Source organism: Macaca mulatta, chromosome 6 (genome assembly GCF_049350105.2).
Source record: "Macaca mulatta isolate MMU2019108-1 chromosome 6, T2T-MMU8v2.0, whole genome shotgun sequence".
NCBI lineage: Eukaryota > Metazoa > Chordata > Mammalia > Primates > Cercopithecidae > Macaca > Macaca mulatta.
The window spans coordinates 167,166,186-167,192,943 of record NC_133411.1 but is presented as its reverse complement, the minus strand read 5'-3'; the positions used below and the strand labels follow the sequence as shown (position 1 = coordinate 167,192,943).

General features: G+C 41.3%; 1 long non-coding RNA gene across 2 annotated transcripts in view; it reads right to left on the bottom strand.

Moving 5' to 3' along the window:
- LOC144341336 (uncharacterized) overlaps positions 1 to 26,758 on the bottom strand; it is a 271,590-nt gene that overhangs the window by 127,845 nt on the left and 116,987 nt on the right. The window lies entirely within an intron of this gene.

Sequence of the window (26,758 nt, the reverse complement as noted above, 5' to 3'; positions counted from 1 at the left end):
TTTATGTTGTCAGTTTTCTCAAGTTGATCTAGAGATTCAATACAATCCCAATAAAATCCTAGCAAGTTATCTTGTAGATGCCAACAAAGTGATTCTAAAGTTTATACAGGAAATATAAAAGATCCAGAAAAGCCAACATAACACTGAAGAAGAACAAGTTTGGGAGGGCTGACACTTCACAAATTTAAGACATACCATAAAATGACAATAATCAAAATAATGTGGTATTGATGAAAGAATAGACCTATAGATCAATAGAGAGCCCAGAAACAGAACCACACAAATATAGCCAACTGATCTTTGAAGAAGGAGCCAAGGTAATTAAATGACAAAAAAAAAAAAAAAAAAAAATGATTTTCAACAAATGGTGAAAACAACTGGGCATGTACATACAAAAATCAATAAATCTACACAGAGACCTTACACTTTATAAAATTAACTCCAAATGGACCATAGACCTAAATGTAAAATTAAAAACTATAAAACTCCTAGAAGATAACATAGAAGAAAATATAAGTGACCTTAAGTTTGGCCTTGAGTTTTCAGATAGAACACAAAAGCAAAATCCATGAAAGAAAAAAAAAAGGATGTTGGATTTTATTAAAATTTAAACCATCTGTTCTTCAAAAGATACTTAAAAAGGAAAAGGTAAGTCATATACTAAGAGAAAATATTTGCAAAACATAACTGATAAAGGAGTTATATCCAAAATACACAAAGAACTCTTGCCAGGCACAGTGGCTCACGCCTGTAATCCCAGCACTTTGGGAGGCCGAGGTGGGTGGATCACCTGAGGTCAGGAGTTCGAGACCAGCCTGGTCAATATGGTGAAACCCCGTTTCTACTAAAAATACAAAAATTAGCCAGGCGCGGTGGCAGGCACCTGTAATCCCAGCTACTCAGGAGGCCAAGGCAGGGGAATTGCTTGAACCTGGGAGGTGGGGGTTGCAGTGAGCCGAGATCACATCATTGCATTCCAATGTGGACAACAGAACAAGACTTTGTCTCAAAAAAAAAAAAAAAAGAACTCTTAAAACTCAACAATATAAAATAACAAATTTAGTGAGCCAAAGATCTGAATAAATGTGTCACCAAAGGAGCTATACAGAGGCAAATAAGTATGTGAAAACATACTCCACATCATATGTCATTAGGGAATTGCAAATTACGGCAGTGAGATACCACTACACACCTATTAGAATGGCTAACCTCCCAAAGACAGACCACACCAAATGCTGGCAAAGATGTGGGAGAACAGGAACTCACAGTCATTGCTGGCGGGAATGAAAACTGGTGCAGTCACTTTGGAAGACAATTTGGCAATTTCTTCCAAAGCAAAACTTAGTCTTATATGATCTAACAATTACACTAGTTAGTATTTACGGAAATGAATGAAGAGCATATGTCCACATAAAAACCTGCAAATGGATGTTTATAGCAGCTTTATTCATAATTGCCAAAACTTAGAAGCAACTAAGATATCCTTCAATAGGTAAATAGAAATTGGTATATCCATACAATGGAATATTACTCAGTAATACCCAAAAAAAATACTAAGCCACAAAAAGTCATGAAGGAGCCTTATATGCATGTTATTAATTGAAAGATGCCAGTGTGAAAACGCTATATATTATGTGATTCCAACTAGATGATATTTTGGAAAAGGAAAAACCATAGAGACAGTAAAAAGATCACTAGTTGTCAGAGATTTGGAGTGAGGGAGGAAGGGACGAATAGGTGGAACACACAGGAGATTCTTAGGGTAACGAAACTGTTCTGTTCGCTACTGCACAAGAATGGATACATGACATTATGCATTTGTCTAAACTCATGAAAGTGTACAGCACACCAGTGATCCCTAATGTAAATTATCCCTAATGTAAATTACTGCTGATAATGTATCAATACTGACTTGTCAATTGCAATAAATATTTCCACTCAATTTTTCTGTAAACCAAAAAACTTCCCTAAAAAGTGTCTATTAATTTTTTTAAATAATGAGAAATCTATATATCTATAGGGAAAGATCTATCTGATGCACGGATAAGAGGAAACAGCAAAGGTAGAACAGTGTAAAAATGTGTTGCTTTTTACATAAACATAGGGGAAAATAAATGTACATTCATATTCGCTTGTTTATACATAAAAAGCATTGGAAGAAAACCTACGGAACTAATCACAGTGGTTACCTGTGGGGCTGGCTGTTGAACTGACTGGAGGAGGGAGAGTTATGAAAGAGAGAATATGTGAATCTATGTCATTTGATTGTAGCATTATTTATTTTCTAAATTATATTTTTTTAAAAAAACAAGCCCCTCAGAAGGTTCGTCTGAGCTCTGGGGAAAGCTGTGCTTGAATGTCCTAGAACTAATATTTTTATTTAACACTCTGAATAACTCTCCGGAATTTACCCTATAGAAATTCTTTCATGTGTGCAGTGTGTTCAAAGAAACTACAAAGATATTCACTGCAGCATTATTTGTAATAGATGAAATTTTGGAAACATCTTAAATATGTGTCAACAGTGGAAGTGGTTAAGAGAATAGTAATACAAACACACTAGGCACTGCGATGCATCAGTTAAAAAGAAAACAGTAACTTTGTATGAGTTGTTGAAAACATCCATGATTTATTGTCGAGAAAAAAAATTAAGTTGCAGAAAAACATGGACGGAAAACTTTTTAACTATAATATGATTTTGTTTGTAAATGTAATAAAGATCTGGAAGGATATACAACAAACTGAAAAAAAGTGCCTACCTCGGGGGAAGTTATAAGGGTAGGAGGGGAGTGTCCTGCTTTTTACTCTACTTCCTATTGTTTGACTTTTTTTCTTTGCAACTGTGATGTATTGCTTTTTATACATGAATACACACATAAAGATTTTTAAAAACCCAATGGAGTGTTCCTGTCCAGAAGCAGCAGCCATCTCAGGGACTGTTTGTCATTACCTCTATTCATTTCTTTCAGACCAGGAAGGGCTAAAGGAACCTCAGTGTTCTCTGTAGCATTGTTAACCGGGGCACTGAATCTAACTTGCCATACCCTGTAATTGGATCCTTCCAGTAAAGCTGCCTCAATAAAATGTCCCAAGTGCAGCAGCCAAGTGTTTAGGAGGCACATAGGACCCTGGTGGCAGCCTTGGAGGTAGGGGTGGGAGCCTGGGCCTGGGGCCTGGGTCTAAAATGCTGTAGGAGGCATGCATTAAAGTCCCAGCAAGCTTAACTGGCAACAGAGGGGCATGTCTGCATTTTTCATGCAGGCTTAGAGAGACTTGTTTGCAAGGCTCAGGATCCCTGGTGAGCAGTTTTCTGTGGCTTCAGTTACAGCACAATTTCAAAAGTATTAATGCAATGAGACTTTCGTATAACTACATTAGGAAAAGGAAAAAAAATTAACTCTGGTTTTTCCAGCAGGCATTCACAACTGCTAATAATGAATATATCACAAGAAGGAAGTGATTGTCGATAATTATCCCCTAAATCCCACCTCATGCAGTACCAAAAATGATAGGCAGAGAAGGGCCGGCGACTTCCTCTTCGCTTGGTCTGTAAGCACGATGTAAGTTCCATTCATATGCTCTTTCCTTTTATTGTTTCATCTCCCAGGAGCCATGAATTCTCTTGTGATCTAAAGAATCAGCTCTCCATCACGGTCATTTTTTGTTTTAAGGTTTCAAAACCCAAGAGCTGAATCCAGATGTGGCCTTTTAAGTCAAGCCAGCTTGGAGTCACAGACTGCTGGTGTCTAATGCTTGTCTGTCTCAGTTCTCCTCCTTCACACAGGGGGATTAAAGGTCTTCAGACACAAAATTACATGGAGGTGTCAGTCACAGAGTAGGGACCTGAATTTTGGCCTCCGGAAATTCCATTCCAGATTTCTGAATCCATGTGTTTATTCATTCATATCCTCACTCATTTCTTCATTCAACAAATTCTTATTGAGCACCTACTATGTACAGAGAAGGATAGCATTATAATTTAAACTGCTAATTTTAGAAACAAATTGCTTAGGTTTTCATCCTAGCTCCAGTGCTTATTACCTGTGTATCCTTTATGGAGTTACATAACTTCTCTGTATCAGGTTCCCTATATTTAAATGGAAATAATGGTGGAACTTACCTCATAACATTGTCGGGAAGACTAGAGGAGTTAATATATGGAAGGGACTTAGTATACGGTATAATGATTGCTACTGTTGTCACATTTTTATCATTATGTACCAAACATTAGGCAGTGGATTTGGAATACAATTACAAACAAAACAGACAGGGACTTACTTTCATAATGTGCATTGACTAGTGCGGAAGAGCTGGGACTTAATCTAACCAGGATGGTCAGACAACGCTGACCTGAGAAAATGATGCAGTTCTGAAATCTAAAGGAGTTAACTAGGCTAAATGGGAAAGTTTTTTCAGTGAAGGAAAAAGAATGTGCAAAGGTTCTGAAACAGCTGGAGCATAGTTTTTTTAATAAAACTGCAATACTATGTGTGTGGCTGCAGCATAGATATCAAAGGCAGGGCAAGATGAGGTTGAGTCCTGTTAAGTGTCGCATCTCCTAGGGCCTTGCAGACCACTTTCATGGGCCATCGTTATCCTAGAAATAATAGGAAGGCATTGGGGGGCTTTAAGCAGGGAAATGCCATGATTAGATTTCATTTTAGAAAGATCTCTCTGGCTGCTAAATAAAGAATAGATTGGAGGAATGTCCTTTCTCAAATATCCAATGCCTCTCTTTGTTGACAGTCATGGTGGATAAAGGGAGGGCATGCATCCAGGGAAAGAAGTCAGTGATTGTCTTCACAGAGAGAGGTGCAGAGAGGTTGGGTGGTGGGAGGGGGCCAGATGGGAGGTAAATTTTGCCTGCTTGCCAACTTAGAGAATTGCACAGCCAGTCTATCTTCTTTAAATGGTCACCATATTGAATAGCAACAAGAATAATTTTTTAAAGCAAAGGAAACTCATTCTGGACACCTACAGCAAAAAGGGAATTTGTCAGAAGATGTGGAGGTATCCTAGGATCAAAGGGAAGGCTGCAAAACCAGGCTTAAAATGAACAGAGTCCAAGCAACTCCAAATCATTGGTAGAGGAGCCAATGAAGAAGAAACCTCTACTTCTCTGCTCCTCTTCTTCCCTGCCCATTTTTTTTGGAATGGATGCTGAGCAACTAAAACCCAACAGGTATCCACTAGAATATTCAGTCATGGAAGCATCTTCCGCTCCTCACACCTAATCACCTCCACCACAACCTCTCCCAACTGTCCCCAACGCATCCCCTCAGACCTGACAGTTTTCGCCACTCTTCCAGATTCCTTGCCATCAGATCCTTCTTTGTAAATGATAACATGCAGGGGTGTCTCCACATTCCACCCTTCAGTCATGGGCTCCCACTTTGTTTCCAAATTTCTATTTTGCTTTCTGCTTCCTGATGGTAAACACCCATCTGTATTTTGAAGTTTTTAAAGACAGTAACCTAATTGCTGGCTACGTTCAGGGATACGTGGTAGGGTCAGAGAAAGAGCATTAGATTTGCACATAGAAAACGAATTCTGGCTTCCGCTCACTAATTATGTGACCCTAAATAAGTCACTGACTCTCTCGGAGCCTCAGTGTCCTCATCCATAAAATGGGCATGACAACAACAGTTACTTCACAGATTACGGTACAATCAAAAGAAATTGTGAATGTGAAAATGCTTTAAACCAGTGGTTCTCAATACTACTGGCTGTGCTTCAGAATCTCTTGTTGTTTTGTTTCTTAAAAGACAGATGACTTTCCCAGACCTACTGAGTCAAAATATCCAAGGGTAAACCTCAGACAGCTATATTTCTAAAAAGTTTCTAAAGTGATTCAAATGTGCAGGCAGAGTGAAAAAAACATTCTGGATGTAACCTTTTGGACGCACACTGCTGTCCAGCAACACTTACCCACTGTGGTCTGGCTACTATGTTCTATCCCTTCTCCCTGCTGTTATTCCTAGGCATCTCCAAACCATCCTCTGCTTAGACTTCCTGGGAAGCCTTCAGTGATTGTAAATCAGACACATCAGTGCTCCGCTTGAATACCTTCAAGTGCCTCACAGTGTTCTTAGGATGAGGAACAGATGATGACTTGAGGCCCCGCAGGATTTGGCTGTGCCACCCTCTGACCTCAACCCCTCTTACTCCCTCCTCTCCTTGTGTTCTGGCCCACAGTTCTTTCTGGTTCTCCAACACACCAGGTTCCCTTTCCCTGGGGTCCTTTGCACTTGGTGACCCTCCTCTCCAGAATGTTCCACTCCAGACCTCTGAATGTCTGGATTTTTCTTAACGTTGAGCCAGAGGGAGACCTACCAGACCATCCAACCTCAATTACTCCCTCCCCACTTGTCACCCTCCACTCATCACAGCACCTTATTTTCTTTAAGTCACTTAACCTTCTCTGAGATCATTCCTTTATTCATTTTCTTATTTCTATACATTTTTCCTGGCTAGAATGTAAGTTCTGCAAGAGAGGGATATTTCAAGTATAGGTGATTGATTTATCTGTAGTGCTAAGATTGCCTGGCACATAGTAGTTGCTTAGCAAATTAGTCAGAGCATGAATAAATAAATGCACATTTTGTTATCTAGGGCAAAGGAGAACTCGTATCTTGCCATCCCCCAATGGTCTAGCCAAGCTATAAAATGACCAGAATTTCTACTTTGATTCAGCTTCCAGTTGCTGAATTGCAACTCCCAAAATTCACAGCCAAGCACTATCAGGTGACCATAGACTCCAAAAGGTATCATAAATTGCTTCATATGTGTTCTTCTGGGGCTTAGGCAATGAACTTGATATTTACTGTTTGGCAAAGTCTTTCTGTTTTACTTTGTTGGTAGGTGTAAGTTGATTTTTGCAGCCAAAAACACCTCTTTCTGGCTGGCTTCCCTGTTTTTCCTCCTTTTACTAGCAAACCCTGGAGTAGTATAACCAAGCTGAGGTGAGTTATGTGCAGGGAAATGGGCCTTAATGAATAGAAAATCCATGGAATTCATTTGATGTTAGCACATTAACACTCTTTTTGCCAAGTCTTCCAAATTTCAACTTTTCTGCACAAAAAATAAAAATATTGGAGGAAGGTATATCTCTTTTAAGACCATGATCTTGGAATTACATAAGCAATTCTAGACCCTTTTTTGTAGTGAAACGTGGTCAAAAGCAGTCAACCATCATCAACGAACTCCAGACCCTAATGTCAACAAGCCCCATTGGTATAATATATTGGCAGGGGCTTGGGCCATGACGTCAGGTATACTAGGTGCTGTGGCTTATTGGCTGTGGATCTGGGGCAAGGAACTTAGCCTTCCTAAGTCTCAGGTTCCTCATCTGTAAATTCAGGGCAATAATAGCACCTGTGTTGTATCATTAACCATTGTTAGGATGAAATAAAATAGATGTCAGGTGCCTAGCATATTACTAGCATGGAGTAACCATTCTATGCATGTTGGTTGAAAACTAAATAAATTAATTAAATACGTGTCATTCCACTGTCTCTCCTTTTTAGACTCCATTTCCCTACCATGCTCTTCCATGCTATGCTCCCCTTCAAGAACGCTGAAGGATAGGATCGATTTGGAGAGAAAAATAGGCCCAGTTATAATTGGAGTCCAGCCCGGAGCCTAGTCTCCTGAAAAACAACTATCATTTTCATATCAGAAATGTCCTGATGTACTGTAGAACATAGTCTCTCACCCACCAAATAGAGATAATAATATACCCTGCAGGCTGAATATGGAGTCGAATTATTCTCACGAATCTGTTTCCTGCAAGATCTTTTGCCAGGTTCTGGACATATTACCTTAAAAAAGACATGGGCCCTCCCCCACGGATCTCACAGACTCACTTCAAATCTCAATTCTGTCTCTGCCTGGGAAAAATGTGAGCAAGTCACTGGGCTTACTGAGCCTCAGCTTTGTCCTTCAGAAAGGGATATCTGGCCTCCTACACCCTCTGTGCTGAATGGGACTTCAATAAGATAAAGCAGTTCTAGTGGTCAGAAACCAACTCTGGATAACTTAAGCAGAAAGGTATTTTTAGAAGGTTATCAGGTTACTCAAACTACCAACCCAAAGGCTGGAAAACACAGTATCCAAGGGCCCCACAGCTACTTGCAAAAGGAACGCCTGCACAGAACATAGTCACTGCTAGACACCAAGGCCCTCACCACAGAAAGTTGCAGCCACCACCATGAATAATTAATTCCCTCCAAATTTACATCCTGGCTCATAACCCAAAGGCCCAGGGAGGAACATCCAGTTGTCTGAGCCTAGATCATGAGACTACTCTCCAGCTGCCAGGGACTGGGGAGAGGGAGATCGAGACACTGTCAGTTTCCAAAGTGGGAGGCAAGCACTGCCTTCCTCCATGCCCTAGGTTGGAGGGGTATGTGGGTGCTGAGCAGTCCTCCAATGCCAAATACCCACCGAAGGATATGAAAGTACTTCGCACACCACGGATAGCTGTGTCTTTCTGAATCATGCTGACTGGGCAGAGTTCAACCGCCTGTGAATAGGGCTGATGATGACCACCGACCTAAGGAGCACATTCATTGTGCTTTAAAAGAAAGAAGAATGAATTATCCATACTCAAAAGAGATTTACTGTAAGAGCCCATGGGCATTTCCTAGAAAAATTCCAATAGTTTCATGCTGTTAGGACAAGGCATTTGTGTAACTTCTACAGGGGAAATGGCTTAGTGCTTTATTCACTAATATCAACCTGTCATCTCGTTACTATTGATCAGCACTGGCTGGCCACCGGCATGTTGGGAAGGAGCTGGTTCCTCAAAGGTTGGCCCTGACCTGAAAATCCTCCTGCCCAGTGCCAGGTACTTTCTGAGAGCTCCAGAAAATTCTCCAGTCAGTGGTGTCTTCCCCTATAGCCTCTTCTGCCTCAGAGGGTGAAAAAATAAAAAGAGTGGCTCCATGTATGAATTGAGAGAGGTATTTTAAACACTGCTGGGCACAGCTGCCTTCACTCGGTAAATATATTTGTTACATGGTGCCAGGAAATTGTGAAGGAGAGAGCAGAAGAGGGAGAAACAATAGCTATCTTTGGAGCCTGAAGTCTTGCTTGGAGTCACTCACCACCCTGGCACCATGCCAAAAGCATGCTTTTCCCCACCATCTCAATCCTCCAATGTACCCCTGCATCCTTTTATAATAAGCAGCCTTGAGTGCTGTCATTTAATACCCATACACAGGGCTCCCCAGAGCTCGGAAACTCTTGCAACTGTCTCCTTGATAGGCATCTAAGAAACAAATGAGGAGAAAGGATGTCTAAAGGCTCCATTAACATTGTTAGGTTAGAAACGTTGACAATAAGTCGATTCTTTTTGACATGACTGTCCTGGTAATGAAGGGACATTTCTACATGACTCTTCCTAATGTAAGATAAGATATGGATGGCCTCTGATTTTTCTGACACATGTCCAGTATATCAAAGGGGTGGGGACTGGTATAATAAAATGGGTTGTTTCAGTGACACATTAATAGGAGCCCTGGTTGGGAGATTAATGATAATGCTACCTTGGGCTTGAGTGTTCTGGCAGCTCACCTGGGAATGTAAGCTGGAATTCCTAGAAGAGGGGGTTAGAAAACCCAGGGGCCTCCACTTAACACCCAGAAGTTCCCTCATTTGCCCACAGAATCCTAGAAAACCACAGGCAGGAGGGGAATTGTCCATGCTCTAGAATGGTATTTTTTGTCTGCCTCTGGCTGGGTTATGGGTGATAATTAGGGGGGCCTGGTTCTGACCTGTCAAAAAGAATGGATCTGCTGAGATTGGTAGCAGACCCCTTGGGCAGCCAGGAATGAGGCTGTGTGGGACCGTCGACTAGCCGGGCTGGACAGGAGGCTAGAGCAGGGAGAGCCGGCCCCCATAATTGGACGAGAATAGAACAGAGACTCCGGAAGCAGAAGTTGAAAGACCAGCAATTTCAGCATCCAGTGATCTTTCCCCAGACACTGAGCCTGCCCCATAGAGCTCCAGGAGTTCTTAGGAGGTCACATTTGGTACATAAAAACAGAACTAAACAAAACCCAGCTTCTGTGCTCCCAACTCACCTCACCCTGCCCTTCTTTTTCCACAGCCTTTAACCACCTTCCAACATATACTATAATTTACTAGCATGTTATCTTAGGTGTAGATAAGCCTCAAGGCATGGCTCTTTGTTTTGTGTTCCAAGCGCCTACAACAATGCCGACATATAGTAGGCACTCAATAAATACTTCCTTAATAAATGACTGACTTTAAAAATTGCTAAAAGTCAAATATTTCCTTTTTCTATTTTTTAAGGACAGGGTCTCACTCTGTTACCCAGGCTGGAGTGCAGTAACACAATCATGGCTCACTGCAGCCTCAAACTTTTGAACACAAGTGATCCTCCCACCTCAGCCTCCCAAGTAGCTGGGACTACAGACCATACTTAGCTAATATTTTTATTTATTTATTTTTGTAGAAATGTGGTCTCACTATTGCCCAGGATGGTCTTGAACTCCTAACTTCAAGCAATTTACCAAAACACTAGGATTACAAGGGTGAGCTAACACACCCAGCCATCAAATGTTTCTCTTTTGAAAAAAAAAATTATAAAATTAGTTAAACTTCTTTGGCAACTTAACCACACGATATGAATAAGAGATGTTGTTACATTATTATTAAATTTTGAAATCATCAAAAAGCTGCAAAGAAAACAGCAAGTACTTGGGAAAAGGTGAGCATTCTAGGGAAGGCACTAAAAGCAGAAGATTGATAGGTTTGCCCTATGAACGATTGCTTATGCATTTTTGGGCTTTAACTCCCTTCTTGGTAATAATACAGACAGTTATGGTACTAATGAAAGTAATAACCATCAATGTTTATGAAGTTCTTATAATGCCCCAGGCCCCAGGGCAAAACAGTTTAGCTGCATTCTCTCACCTAATTCTTAAAGCAACATATTAGCAACATCAAAACACTTCTGTTTTACAGATGAGGGAACTGAGTCACAGAGAGGTTGAGTAATTCTCTCACAATCACACAGTTATAATAGTACAAGGCAAGGCTGGGCACTTGAACTCCAAATTTTCTGATTCTGAGCTCCCACGTCAGACTCTATGTCATAACTCCTGTTTCTCATTCTCTCCTTGCCTCTTTGTCGATCACTTTTCCTCTAGTCCACACTGGTAAAAGGAAAAACCTAAAAAGGTGAAGAAGTCATTGTAGTCTCAGGAAGGAGAAAGGTAGAGTCAGCTATGCAGACACATTGCAGAGTACTCAAATTTGCTTTCAACCAATCTTGCCCTTACCCTTAGAACACATAATGCTAAAGATGCAACTGGGAGAGTTGTATGAACTTAAAGATGCTCATCGGACTCCTTTCTTTAATCAATTTAATCTCAAAGCGTTAAGAAAATGCTTCTTATCAAATAGCCCAACCCACCAATGAACTGTGTACCTGATCTGCCTCCCTTCTCAGGCTGCCTCGTGATTTATTCTGTCACAGCCCCACCTCAAGCCTCGCAGGGCAGATGGTGCCAGATGGTAAACTTATAACAACTTCTGCAATCAAACTGCGGAGAGGTTGCCAAACTCCCTTCCTCTGATCCCTAAGAGTCACTGGAAGATGCCTCGGGTGCCCCGTGGGAGGGAATGTGATGGGGAGGGGTGTACTTCAACCTGAATGTGGCTCTGCTTTTATCTACTTCACACCTTGAATTTCTGAACTAAGTTTGTTTCTAAAGGCTCATCTGTAACAAAAGAGAAGAATATGAAATCACAAGATAGAGAAACACAGTTTATTAAAAAGAGACCTTGGTTCACAGTTGAAAAAATTGGGTCCTGGTTCCTCCCCGGCCATTGCCTTGAGCAAATCACTTAACTCCTTGGGACTCAGTTTTCTCATCTGCAAAATGAGGAGATCTTATATCAGTATTAGTTAATTAGTTGTGACAAATGTACTAAAGTGATGTTCACAATATGGCAAACTGAGGGTGGTGTAAACGGGAACCCTCTGGAATATTCTTACAGCTTTTCTGTCAGAAACTATTAAATATTTTAAAGTTTATTAAAGTTAAAAAAAAAGTTGAGCCTCATAAAATCTATTGCAGGGCCTTTTTTTTTTTTTTTTTTTTTTTTTTTTTTTTTTTTTTGAGACAGAGTCTCATCCTGTCACATTGTCACCCAGGCTGGAATGCAGTGTCACAATCATGGGTCACTGAGCCTTGACCTCAAGTGATCCTCATGCTTCAGCCTCCTGAGTAGCTGGGACCACAGGCACGTACCACCATGTCCAGCTAATTTTTTTACGTAGAGACCGGCTTGCACTATATTCCTAGCTGGTCTTGAACCCCTGGCCTCAAGCAATCCTCCCGCCTCAGCCTCCCAAAATGCTGGGATTACAGAAGTGAACCACTGTGCCCGGCCAATATTCCAGCTTTAAAATGCACCTGATGTTATCCATTCTTTAAAGAAAGCTACCTCGGTAAATTTTTCGAGTTTCTTTGGTTAAAATTTCAGTTTGCCATTTATTGACTTTCCACTATACCTGGAGATGCAGAGGAAAACTCTAAATTCTGGAACATTTTTTGATATCTTATAAAATCAAGTTCGTCTGGATCCTGGAGGCACCTAGCTCTGGGCATCTTCTGTTGTAGAGTCTTGGGATTTTTTTCAGCCATCCTTACTGCCTGGTCTTATATATACTTACTATATTGGTCTACAACACGTACCACAACTATATGTATGCAGTATACACACACACATATGCACTTACACACACACAAACACTAAACTAAATTTAGATAGATAGGTCAATATTTTAGTTTTACTGTCCTAATGTTATAAACCCATAAAGTCATGCTGGTACTTTAAGTAGATGAAGTAGGCAGTTCAAAACTTAGTTAAGTTTAAAAAGAGAAGTCAGTCGGGCGCGGTGGTTCAAGTCTGTAATCCCAGCATTTTGGGAGGCCGAGACGGGCGGATCATGAGGTCACGAGATCGAGACCATCCTAGCTAACACAGTGAAACCCCATCTCTACTAAAAACTACAAAAAACTAGCCAGGCAAGGTGGCGGGTGCCTGTAGTCCCAGCTACTAGGGAGGCTGAGGCAGGAGAATGGTGTAAACCCGGGAGGTAGAGTTTGCGGTGAGCTGAGATCCGGCTACTGCACTCCAGCCTAGGCAACAGAGCGAGACTCCATCTCAAAAAATTAATTAATTAAAACATAAAAAGAGAAGTCTTGGTTATGAAAAATAGACTTTTCCATATCAAATTTCAGCCTTTGGGTTTCACCAGAGTCTCCTTTGTTATTTCCAGACCACTGATCAGCATATGACTATATTTTGCTGGTTCCCAACCAACATCTCCATGTAAGAAGTTTTTGTCAGAAAACTACTGATGTTCACAAATGATTTTAATACCCATTGGGGTTTTGAGAGTCTATGGCAACAAGGGGAGTATGGTGTGTTGGCCGCAGTGTTTATTTCACTGAATAAAATGGGCAAGTGTTTGCTTCTTAGCAATGCTTTCTGTTTCCCTTCTTGACTCCAAATGCCTTAAGGATAGTTAATGACAATACTATCTTGGGGGCTTCCAAAGTCCCCCAAACACTTGATTCCATGGGGCTTGGACCAATCTATAAATTGGGTGTTTGGAACCAAATTGCACAGCTATCACTGACTAGAGTGGCCATAATGAAATCGTAGCTACTTGACCCGCTTACTTGAAAGGCCTTTAAAAAAAAAAGAAAATCCATTAATCAATTTGTTTCTTGAGGCAACTTAGCAACAGGGATCCCTGCAGTAAATTGGGTGCTTTTGCTAATGAGCAAGTTGGATTGAATAGTTAGTTGCATCAACTTAATTCAATTTTTAGGCCATTGATTTTCATTAGGAAGATTCAACACAACCTTCCCACCTTCCTACAGACATACTTTTCCCATTGGTGATATGCTATTTTTCACAATTGTCCCAATGGAATATGTCCAGAAGACTATTTCAACATGTCAAAAATTGGGGGAATCTGTGGCAAACAGAACTTCCCATTATTAGGAAACCAAGACAGAATGATTTCTAAGCCCCATACTTCGAAGATCAACCCATTTTTTTAAACTCATATCCATTACAATGTTCTCTAATTATATCTTCTGTATATACCCTCTACTCAAGAATATTTGGGTTGAGCTTCAATTTATTTCTTCATTAATTCACTTCTTCAACAATTTTTTTTTATCATACTTATGTTCTAGGGTACAAGTGCACAATGTGCAGGTTTATTATATATGTATATATGTGCCATGTTGGTGTGCTGCACCCATTAACTCATCATTTACATTAGGTATATCTCCTAATGCTATCCCTTCCCCCTACCCCCACCCCACAGCAGGCCCCAGTGTGTGATGTTCCCCTCCCCGTGTCCAAGTGTTCTCATTGTTCAATTCCCACCTTTGAGTGAGAACATGCGGTGTTTGGTTTTTTGTTCTTGTGATAGTTTGCTGAGAATGATGGTTTCCAGCTGCATCCATGTCCCATGAACTCATCCTTTTTTATGGCTGCATAGTATTCCATGGTGTATATGTGCCACATTTTCTTAATCCAGTCTGTCATTGATGGACATTTGGGTTGGTTCCACGTCTTTGCTATTGTCTTCAACAAATATTTATTGAGCATTTACTATATCCATGTACAATACTGAGTTATCCAGGTACAGTGCTGAGGATACTTTGGTAAATAAAAGAACAAAAGATGTGCCCTTAGGAAGCTTAGTTTCTACTTGGGAAGACAGATAATTAACAAGTAAATAAGCACATGCATAATTACCTAGTGTGGTAAATGCTATGTTGAAAACTAAAAGAGAAGATAATAGAGAATAATAGGAGTGAACCAACTGATATATGTTAGGGAATAATTAAAGTTAATACTTTAATTATTGAGTAATGAGTATTGCTCTGAGTACATATATTTTCTTATTTAAGCTTCTTAACAATCCTATGAGGTAGATATGTAATAACCTACATTTTTAAGATAAGGAAACTGATTAACAGAGAGTTTTCAAACTGATTAAGGAGTTTGCCCAAGGACACATAGCTAGCAATTAGCAGGTTCAAATTTTGACCCCAGCAGACCTGCTCCAGAGTCCACACTCAACCACTGCACTATATTGTCTTTTTGGAGAGATGTTATTTACTCTGATAGCTGAAAGCTTGCAATGAGGCACCTAGACAAGAAGCAGGGGCAGAGCATTCAGCGAAGCTGGAATGGTGTGCATGATGTTCCAAAGACAAGGACTCTGCTGGCGTTCTAGGAGGCAGGCCAAGCTGCCACACAGGGGGTAAGAGATGAACTTTATCTTCTGCATGTGTACAATAGAAACATTTTAAATATGTTTTTTAAAAACCATGTCTATCAGTCTCAAACCAGAGATTCTAAAACATCCCCGCTGAAAGTTGCCATAAATGGGGTCATCAAATCACTGAAAGGATAATCCTGGCCTCTGAATCTCATTGGTACATGCAGAGCTTCTCTCTCACGCTGCAGGGAGAGCCCTTGAACCATTTTATTTGACCTTGTAAGACTGTTTAGTGTCTATCCGTAACCCCAACTTTGAACTTCTTGAGAGCAAGACACCATCATATTCATCTTCATGGCCTTAGTCCTAGCACAGCCCGTGGTACAGAGTAGGTGTCCGATAAAGGAGGAAAACATGGCTAGGGACTGGATGCATGACAGTGCCTCATGTACGGCCTGCAGTCAACAAATGTTTCAGAAGGGGAAGATAAGGGCTTGTGTACATCTGAATGGCGAGGCGGTGGGGGTCAGGGCACAGAATCACCAGCTAGAGTGGGGTAGGTGTGAAATCATCTGAAAATTCAAGACAAACACCCCCACACCTAACTGTCGGCTGGATTCATAGGGGCAACCGGCTCAGTTCTCGGTTTCCCTCTGCCCAGAGAGCACTGTGTTTATGAGCCTATTCAGCTGCTGGGAGTTTCAGGGGGAGATGACTTCAGAAGTGTGATATTTAAAAGCAGGAGGAAAGAACGGCTTGGTAAGGATGCTGGGCCTCTATTTATTCCACTCCGTATGCCAGGCTCCAAGACTTCTCGGCGGATTCCCATTTGTCTTTCTCCTGTGGAATATTTCAGATTTACAGTGCCATCTGTTAAGGAGTGCGGGCCCAGGCGGCACAGTTCAGCCCGAGGCCCTTCTGCTGCCCAAGGCCAGGAGGTGGCCCAGAGCGGCTGGTGCCAGGCTCGTGACTTCCCTGCCTGAGCCAGGCTGAGCAGCCTCCAAAGAGTGATGGATTAGGACCCCGACAGGGCTACCTCCTCTTATTCCTGCGTCTGGATTGGTGGCATAGGCGCGATTTCTGGTCCTCCTTGTTTGTCTGTGTCTTGCACACTCTCACTCACGTTGTTGAAAACAGTCTCCTGGCTGGGATCTGGGCTCCCTGGGCTTTCGCTCTTCCACTTTGTACATTAACTCCTCTCTCTTCTGGCATTTTCAGAAACTGCCTTTGCCAGGGCTCTAGGGGGTGGCTGCTGAACTCTGCAGCTCTGACTAAGGAATACACCGTCACAAAATTACTAGAGTATCATTCAGACAACAAAGGGCACAATGCTTCAAACACTCAGATGCTGTTTTGGAGTATTTGGGGTCTACCCATTTGTCCCATTTCACCCAGGAAAGCCTTTGTATTTCGAAAGCAAAGCTATCTGCCTACCTGGAACTGACACATACAAATGCACCCTGGCTCCTTTTGCACAGCAGGCACCACTGCAATCAACAGGCCATGTGCGTGCCCTGGAATTCGCAGTCGGGCCATCCTCCAGCATCCCAGGCTGGAAGAGTAACCAGTGGAAGTACAGGATTGATGGGCAGGAATCTGCTCTGTCATTCAACTTGCATCACCTCCTGCCTGAACAGCACATTCATCTTTTCAGAGTGCTTTCCTGGGCCCATGCTTCTTCTAATTGGATCTCATAAAACCCTGGGCAACGCACAGAGTGGGTCTCATCACTCCCACTCTCATTTGGCTGACAAGATTCAGGGAGGGCATATGATTTGCCCAAGGTCACACTTTTCTTAGTGGCACATGATCCAACTCATCATAATCCAGCGTTCTTCCCTCCATATCAGATTTTCACTCCGCTTTCCAATAATAAAATAATGGTGCTTCCACCAGTACCACCCAATACACGACTAGATGCTTTTCTTTGTGATTTGCTTTGGGATGTCAAAGCCTTAATTTGGGAGTATGTTAGTAATTTTAGTAATTCACACTTAACCAGTTTAGAATCATATTAGAATGGACTGGCCCACTTTGCTAAACCACCATCACCATAATAATGACTGGAGCAGCTAACATTTAGTAAGTGTTAACCCTATACAGACATCTCTTCTGCTTTTCACGTACTTCAATCTCAATGAGTCTGTGTGGTGGATAATATTGTTTTTACCATTTTACAAGGAAGAGAATCGAGGCACAGAGAGCTCAGGTCACTCACACAAGGTCCCACAGTTACTCGGTGGCTGAAACAGGATTTGAACTCTGAACTGCAGAGGCTTTATTTCTAGTTGATTTCACTACAAATCAGATAAGATTCTCAGCAGGACAAAGGGAAGTTGAGGGAGCACATAGTTAGACAACAACAGGAAAAACATAATGCCGAGAACTCTTAAAGCTCAGTTCTCAGTACATGATACCCTAAATATAAAAGGTTTTTCTCTATTCTTTAAAACAGGCCCTGAGGAATTATGTCTCATATCTCTGAAGTCAGAGAGTATTACTGAATTACTACATTACCTATTCATTACCTATTCTGTACTCAGGCTCTCACTCTATGGTCACTCTGCCCGTCATGTGTGTGTTACATGTTCCATAACAGTCATTTAAAAATAGATGGACCCCATCACACAGTCTGTTTACAAGAGATCTCAACCCTCTTTCCATTTGCTTGTTTAAGATTACAACTTCATCAGTGTAAGCAAAATGTCATGGGCTGAAGAAGTCATGAGATGTGATCAAAAGCCAATGGGCCAGAAAAGGCAAATACGGCTGTACAAGTTGCTCATTTCTGTGAAAACAAATAAAAATTTAAATGTAACAACGTCAGCAGTTTCTTTTAGTGGCCGCAGAGATTGTCTCTGCACTTCCTTGGCACAACAGACATTACATTTAAGCTCAAACGAGATATGCATCTGAGTCTGAAAATACTGGTACCCTATGTGGGATGACATTAAAAGGACAACCAACCTAGGCTCTACAGAAACCATTCAAAACTCCTAATAATTCCTCCGAAAATGCAAATGTACTAATCACTAGCCTGGTCCTATGTTTAACAGGTTCTTCCCAAACATATACTTTATATATTTTTGCTAAGATGTGAATTAACACACTCCTTTTTTGACTTTATTAATCAATGGAGACATAATTCTGCCAATTGCTATGAAAATTGAAAACCCATTGGAAAATTCTCAGTGTCATATTCAAATCTTTGCAAAATCTCAAACATTTCTCTCAGACTTGCTTCTCTTTAAAGTGAAAAAATGACAGAGAAAAGTAGATGGAGCTGATGTGAGATAATTTATTTTTATAATCCTTATATACGCAATTCATTTGTGAAAAGGAATGGTTTGAAGAATAGATGGACCCTTGGGATATGTAGGGTGATTCCAAGGTAGGAAAAACAAAGTATCCTTCTAACGTGGAAAGTTTGTTTGGTCGGTTGTTGGTTTATTTTATTTTATTTTATTTTATTTTATTTTTTTAGTGAGCCAAGACCAGGATGCTTTTATTTAACGGAATGAATTGCGATAGAAAGAAATAATAAAGGAAATATTAGAGTGTATTATATGTAATAAGGGGAAGCATTGCTTCAATAATTAACACATATATGAATGTTGGGATGAAATTTTAAAAAGTATTTATTCCTAGGAATTACAGTGGAAAGCCTTAAGACTATTGGTTTAGACACACTGTGGAGATTTAGAAACTTAGAAGCATAATAGACATGCTTATCAATGTCTACTTGAACCACAGCTACTTCAATAGAGCCTGCCTCACCCAAGTCTGCATGACATTACTCCATAATTCTTTTTTTTTTTTTTTTTTGGCAGGGGTGGGAGGCTGGGGTCAGGGGTGTATGTGCAGGTGTGTTACATGGGTAAATTGTGTGTTATAGGGGTTTAGTGTACAGATTATTTCATCACTCAGGTAATGACCATAATAGGGTTGTTTGGTTTTTGCTTGTTGATTTGTTTAAGTTCCATACAGATTCTGGATATTAGACCTTTGGGTATTAGGCCTTTGTTAGATGCATAGTTTGCAAATATTTTCCAACAGTGGAGGTTTTGCCAACCAATTCTTAGGAACCTGAATTCCAAACACAACATGAGTTTGTGGCCTCACCCATGAAACTCAACTTCCCAGTTATAAAGAAAAGGGGGATTGTAGAGACTCATCATTAAGCAAGTTGACTCCAAATCCAATTTTGATGATTTAAGCATAAATGCATCCACAAGCTGAGGATTAAATGTCCTTTAACATATGCCTAAATTTAGAATACTAGAAAAAGCAGCTCAAGGAAAAAAATGCCCTTTACATTTCCTTCTCCCAAATGCTTCAGTAAATAGTGTCTTAAGACATTTAAGAAGTAAAGCACATGACCAACAATTTACTGATCCCCCCAAAGATCTCATTCTTGCAAATACCTAAAAGCTAAAGAGAAAAGCTTGAGAAGGAAAAAAAGAAAGAAAGAGAAAAAGAAAGGAAGAAGGAAGCAACAGAAGGAGGGAGGAAGGAAGGAGGAAAGGAAGGAAGGAAAATAGGGAGGCAGGGAAGGGAGGAAGGGAGGCAGGGAAGGGAGGCAGGGAGGGAGGGAGGGAAGGAGGCAAGAAGGAAGGAAGGAAAAGAAGGAAGGAAAGAAAGAAAGAAAGGAAATAGAGAGAGGAAGGAAAGAAACTTAGAGCTCCTCTGAAATCCTACTTTGGATTGTGAAAGCATAAGAATCTTGACACAGTATATTGTTTTTTCTCTGTCATCACCACAAATCTGTATTTCAAGCTCAGAACTAGCATATTGTTTTCATTGAGTGGGATTAGCAAAATTTGTTTCCAGGAAAACTTTAAAATGAGCCCCATGTTTAAGTCTCCATCGGTTAGGTCATAAAGAACAGCAATCAATTCCAAAGTCTGATGGCTGCTCATGGTGTCATTTGCTGCTTCACATCTGTTTGACTCGGAAGTGACGTTCCCAATTGAGTGTGTTTTCGGCAAGTTCCCCATTAAATTACTGCAGTTTTATATAGAGATCATTGTGTACATTTCATGAATTCATGTAAAGCTAAAAGAAATGGACACTTTCAAGCTTTACAGTTTCCAATCTGATATTTTCCCAAACATCATAGGACAAGAGGTGGAGGGGGAGTAGAAAAGAGGAATGGCTAGATAGCACATCTTTCAAGAAAATATGGCAAAAAGGAGGCTTATTTTTAAGTTGTAAAACTTCTGGACAGCTTCCCATTACAGATCATTATAGCATAAAGTATTATTGTTCTTTTTACAGAGCCTGGCTCGTTTTTATTCTCTCCTATAGATGCTTGGGCTGTTAGGTTCCAGCAGTCTGTGGTTTCACAGCTTCCTTGGCCAGCCAGGGCAGATGCTATAATTCTGTGTTGCTTTCCTAAAGACAAAGGTAGGAGGCTGTCAGCCTTTCCCCAACAGATGGGAGGCATGACAGTGCCCATCTTCACACACAGGTATGATCATTTCTGCCCAGCAGTGAATTGGTTCCCACCCCACTCCAGAGCTGAGCCTGGTGCAGTGGGAATTTCAGGTCAGAGGTAAAAGCAAATGTTTCTGGAGACACAGAAGGAGGGAGGGAGGGTTTAATCTCAGTCCTCCTGATTTAGCGTCCTGGGGTAAATGCTGCTATAACAAGGCTCCGAACCAACAACAGGATGACATAAGCTCTTCCATTTCTAACCCAGTTACCCACCAGAACCCAAAGCGTCCTGAAGCTCATGATGTATAAATTTAATTTCTCTTTTATGGCTGGAGCAGTGTTTTCCATGATTTATAAATCATTTGTTCGGTGATTTCTTTGAAATCTTTGCCTCATTTATGCTCTTGACCTCTTGACCCCCTGATACATTTATTTATGCCAGGGATCTCTTCGCAGTGGTGCAGTTTAATGTCATTTGCCTGAGACTGGGTGGCTGAAAGGCAAAGAAACAAATACGAATGCTAAAGGAGGTTTGAGATGCAAAACTGTGTGTTTAAAAAGAAGGATAAACAAAGGAAAATATGAACACTTAAAACATATTCCTGCACTATTGATTTATTGCTGGAACTCTCTATTTATTGAATACTTTATGGGTATCTGATTATATGGCAGTTGATGGGGCAATGAGAGAATACTGATCCTCACAGCAAAAATATTTGCTATAAATGTCATGACATGCCTTGTCTATAATATGATTCTTTCCAGATGGTTATTTTTCAAGTTTCAGAAATGGAAAAATATGCGTTAAGACAAGTATACATAAAAATGATGCCTTTCTCCTCTGTCTCTTTTTGATTTTAGTTTATTAATACTCTGTTGTTTACCATGAAGCAATGTGCTAAAGAAATCTGGTCAGAATGACATCTGATTAATTGGGCAGGGCACTTCCTACATAGCTCTTTGCTGATAATCCAGCTGTCCAAGAACCATTTCATTATAAGAGATGCAGAGGCAGGCGACAGTCACAAAACCACTGGGAAGCTAGGTCTGCTTTAGCAGATTGGCACAATTTGTATCACTGGTGCTCAGAACCCAGAGGGCTCGCATAGCCCAGAGCCAAGGACAGGCTCTGCCTCTCGGGACAGCCTGTGCTCATTGTTGAAATGTCATGAAGAAAATGGCTCCTCTAACTCCTCCTAATCCATTTACCCGATGCAGAATTAGTTACTCTGATTTTATATATATAGTGAAACACACACGCACGTGTGCGTGCACACACACACACAACCAGATATTGTATTACAGATGCTTCCAGAGGTAAAATATAATATTCTGCTAGCTGTTACAGTTAACAATACACTAATGTTGAGCAACCCATTGTCAATGTTTCAGAAGGCTAAGTGTTTCCGCTCTTCTGGCTTCTCTGCTTTATGAGAGAGAAAACACATCATTTGCACATTTAAATTACATAAATTCAACGACTGTGCATGAGCTGGTATGGGGAGTGAATAATGAGAGGGAGAGAAATAACAATTTAAATAGTGTGTGTGATTTTGCCCTCCATTCCACTCAAGAGACACACACATCCTAATGATGGTGAATCAGGCTGCAGGAGTCAGTGGTTTCCTCCCCTGGTTTTGGCTTCCTGGCGCCTCCTACTTTGTGAGCCTCTCGCCATGCTGGGTATGGGTCAAGAATAAAGCTGACTACATCGTCTGTTCACCTTACATGTTGATCCCTGACATGACTGCTCTAAAATGGGGTTAATTGCAGTCCATGTCACAGCTAGGACTTCCAGGTGTACAGACAAGGTGAAAGGTACTAAGGAACATCAAGGTGCAAATCAGAGAGGAAGAAGTCCAAAGGCAAAACAGAGGCACCAAATAGGGATCGAGTTCAAGTGAACAGTAACACAAAGGTCGAAGTCAATAGAAGGTGACAAAATGTTAGCACTGGTTATTTCCTGGGTAGTGGCTACTATCTTCTTCATATGTCTCTCCATTTTACAGCTTGTCTGCAATAAGCAAGGATTAGTTTTATGATAAGAAGAAAACAAAGTATTAGGACACTAACCGGCCGGGCATGGTGGCTCATGCCTGTAACCCCAGCACTCTGGGAGGCCAAGGCAGACAGATCACCTGAGGTCAGGAGTTCGAGACCAGCCTGGCCAACATGGTGAAGCCCCGTCTCTACTAAAAATACAAAAATTAGCTGGGTGTGGTGGCAGGCACCTGTAACCCCAGCTATTCAGGAGGCTGAGGCAGGAAAATCAGGAAGTGGAGGTTGCAGTGAGCCAAGATTGCGCCATTGCCCTCCAGCCTGGGTGACAAGAGCGAAATTCCATCTCGGGAAAAAAAAAAAGACCCTAATCATAAAAATGAAAGTGTTTAAAAAGTGAGAGAGGTCCGGGTGTGGTGCCTCACGCCTGTAATCCCAGCACTTTGGGAGGCTGAGGCGGGCGGATCACGAGGTCAGGAGGTCAAGATCATCCTGGCTAACACAGTGAAATCCCTTCTCTACTAAAAATACAAAAAATTAACCGGACTTGGTGGCAGACACCTGTAGTCCCAGCTACTTGGGAGGCTAGAGCAGGAGAATGACGTGAACTTGGGAGTCGGAGCTTGCAGTGAGCTGAGATCGTGCCACTGCACTCCAGCCTGGGAGACAGAGTGAGACTCAGTTTCCAAAAAAAAAAAGAGAGAGAGAGAGAGAGAGATTGTCTAAGGCAGACTGGGTCTGGAGAGTGCAGAGAAAAACGCCAGGACTGGCACTGGGAAGTTCAAGTTCATTTTGCTCTTACTTTTCAGTGTGATCCTGGCTCAGAGCACAGGACCTGGAGTCATAGATGGCCGAGTTCAAATCCAGAATCTGCCACCTTTTGTTTGTGATTTTGAACAAGTCACTTAACCTCTCTAAGAAGCAGTGTGCTGGTAAACATGGAACAACCAGCTGTGGAGGGAGGGAATACAATTTGTAGTACTTGCCAATCTCCACAGATGCAAATGCTCCCACTGTGGCCAGTTTCAAGCTACTAACCTGTGGTCAACCCAGATCACAAAATTCCTAACAGTTTAACTATTGACTCACCCAAGCTGGTAGAAGCCGGCCCAGCAGACCACCATCTCTGAGTCTCAGTTAACATTACCTGAGTAACTACTCATAGGTTGATGATGAGATTTGAATAACACCAAGCATGTAAAATGCTTAGCAGAGTCCCAGGCTCAAGAGGAACATTTCAATGTGCAGAATATCATAGAGAGAGGAATCTGCTTATGTACCCGTAAACTACCTTTGGAAAAATACATGACAAATTGGTAACAGAATTGTCTCTGAAGAGGAAAGCTGGAAGGCTGGAAACACATCAGAGGCAGTGTTTTCACTGTTTACCTTTGATATCTCTTAATTTAGAATCACAAGTATGTACTTTGTATTCTAAAAAGAAATAAAATTAAAATTATTGTGTAAATCATAGTAAGAATTCAGTGATTTTTCTTCATAAGGCTGGCGGTGCTAACTGACCAGCATGCTCCCCTGCTGAGACTCACAAGAACTACACAAAGGGCCTCGGGAATATATTAAAACACAAGAAGCTCCCACCTGGGGCATGAAAAAAATTCAATTAGTAGGTTGATGTGAAAGAGATCATAACAGATGACACACCTCCAGTTTTTATGCTGGACTTTAGTTGACCGAGTTAATGTCAAATGTTAACCCTTCTTTGCACAGGGACTACAACATTTATAGATGGTAGAATAACAATAATAGTGTCACCATGCCTTCTTGATTTATTGTAAAACCAATATTATAACTATAGAAATTAAATGGCAAAAATAGTTCTCTATAAACCCTCTTACTTTTTTTCATTTACCATCCCTTTCTTTTCCTTTCTGTCTTTTTTTTTTTTTTTTTTTCCTTGCCCATCCAGGTCTCCAAACCCTTCCTAGCTTGACTGCTAGATCTTAGCATCTATCCCACTCCTTCTGAAGGTTCTCTCACCTTTCTGGACTTAGGACAATTGGTGGGTAGTGGAGGGTTGGGAAGAGGAGGTGGCAATTACATGAGCTTTCACAGCAGCCTGCCCCTCCTGCGGTTGTAGGGCCCCAGGTGTCTCTTTGGCTGCAGTTGGCTCCAACACACTGGCTTCAGAGGGAAAGGAGAGGTGAGCCTCCTCTTTAGTCCTGAATCCTCAAAGCAGATTCAGGACTAATAGATTCAGGACTAATTCCCTCAATTCCCTACAGCAGTATTAGGACCTGGCTCCAACTATTAACAAGATTGTATGTAAAGTCCAGGAAGAACAGAAGGAAACTACAACACAGAGAAAAACCTTCCTCTAGACCTAGTATGAGGCCCAGATCCTGCTTCTGGGAACCCCTAAGATACCTCCCAACCTGATCTCAACTGAGAGTGTACTCAAACGCATCTCTTTTTCTTATAGTCCAGATCTCAGAGCCATGTCTCCAAGGAAGAAAAGATGTTTTCCCTCAGCCCAGGCCATAATCTTTATTCCTAGGAGATCCATTCCTTACCAGGATGATCAACAGCAGTGATACCCATTCCATCCCAATGCAAACATCCCAATGCAAACCCCATCAGACACCAACAGTCCAGTCCAGTCCAGTCCTGGTGTCTTATTTGAGATCTGCTGATCCAGACTTTGAGAAGTGCACTGATTCTGGGTTGTGGGTGAGGGTGAGGTTTGTGTTGGGATGGAATGGGTATCAACTACTCCCAGCCCAGTCTGATTCTCCCAGCATGAGAGGAAGACCCTATCCGCATATACTCCTTGTAGTCACTTTCCTGGGAGGCAGCAGTTCAAATAATAATCCCCAGGCCACCCCAGATACAGGTAACCAGAGTTAGGGCACAGTGTTGTCTTAGCTCACACCGAAATAAGAAACCGAAGGAGATTTGCTTCATATATAGGGGAAAATGTACATGACCACACAGAGCTTTTGGTTTCCCACCTGTGATTTTGCAAGCCTTCCAAATAACAGCTGGGCTCTTGCTTTACCTATGGATAGCATTAAGACAACTCAGTGATTTTTCTAGAATAAAGCAGCAGTCTGACCCATGAAGTTTGGAAAGCTGACTTTCTTATGAGACAGAAGACCTTTGCAGCTTTTAAATGACAGGTTATTTTTTTCAAGCTTCTACTCATAAATGTTTCAACATCTTCAGAAACATTTTCAAGCTAGGTCATCCTGTTCCATGCATATAATTATTACAGGCCTATGATCATGTTGTATATAAAATATTGTATTTGACCTTTCTTTACTTAATATGATGCATATGTATTTTCATGTCTCATCAATGCAGTTTAGAATTAGAATGGTGATTTGAGTGTCGTAATAAGAAAGATATCAAATAAGAAGAAAGCTGACTCTTTAAGTGGAAAGGGTGAGAGTCAGAGCAACCTTAGGCAAAATCTGTAAATATATCATTTATTTTTAGAGTTTGCCTCCTCCCTTCAGAGACCTCCCTCTGAACAGGAACCTATATCCCCAGCATTGGCACAGTGTCTAGAGCAAAGTAGGTACTCCGTGAGTTTTTGTTGGATAAATGAGCAATTGAATAAAGAAGTGAATGAACACTGTTCCCTCTGTGACAACCGTGTTCTCCTCTGACCTGTGTTCACCGTGGCATGTAGCTTTCTAAGCACCCCTCCACCATCACTATATTTCTGCAATGGGCTGATATGTTTGTATCCCCCCAAAATCCACACAATGAAATCCTAACCCCCAATGTGATGGTATTAGGACGGAGAGTCCTTGGGGGCATGGGAGGCAGTAACTAGATGATTCGGGTGAAGCTCTCATGAGAGATCAGCGCCCTTATAAAGGGACCCCAGAGAGCTCTCTTTCTTTCTGCCATGTGAGGATATGACAAGAAATCAGCAGTCTACAAGCTAGAAGACCCTCACCAGGGCCCAACCACAGCAGTATTCCAATCTCAGACTTCCAGCCTCCAGAACTGTTAAGAAATAAATTTCTATCATTTGCAAGCCACCCAGGTTATGGTACTTTGTTATAG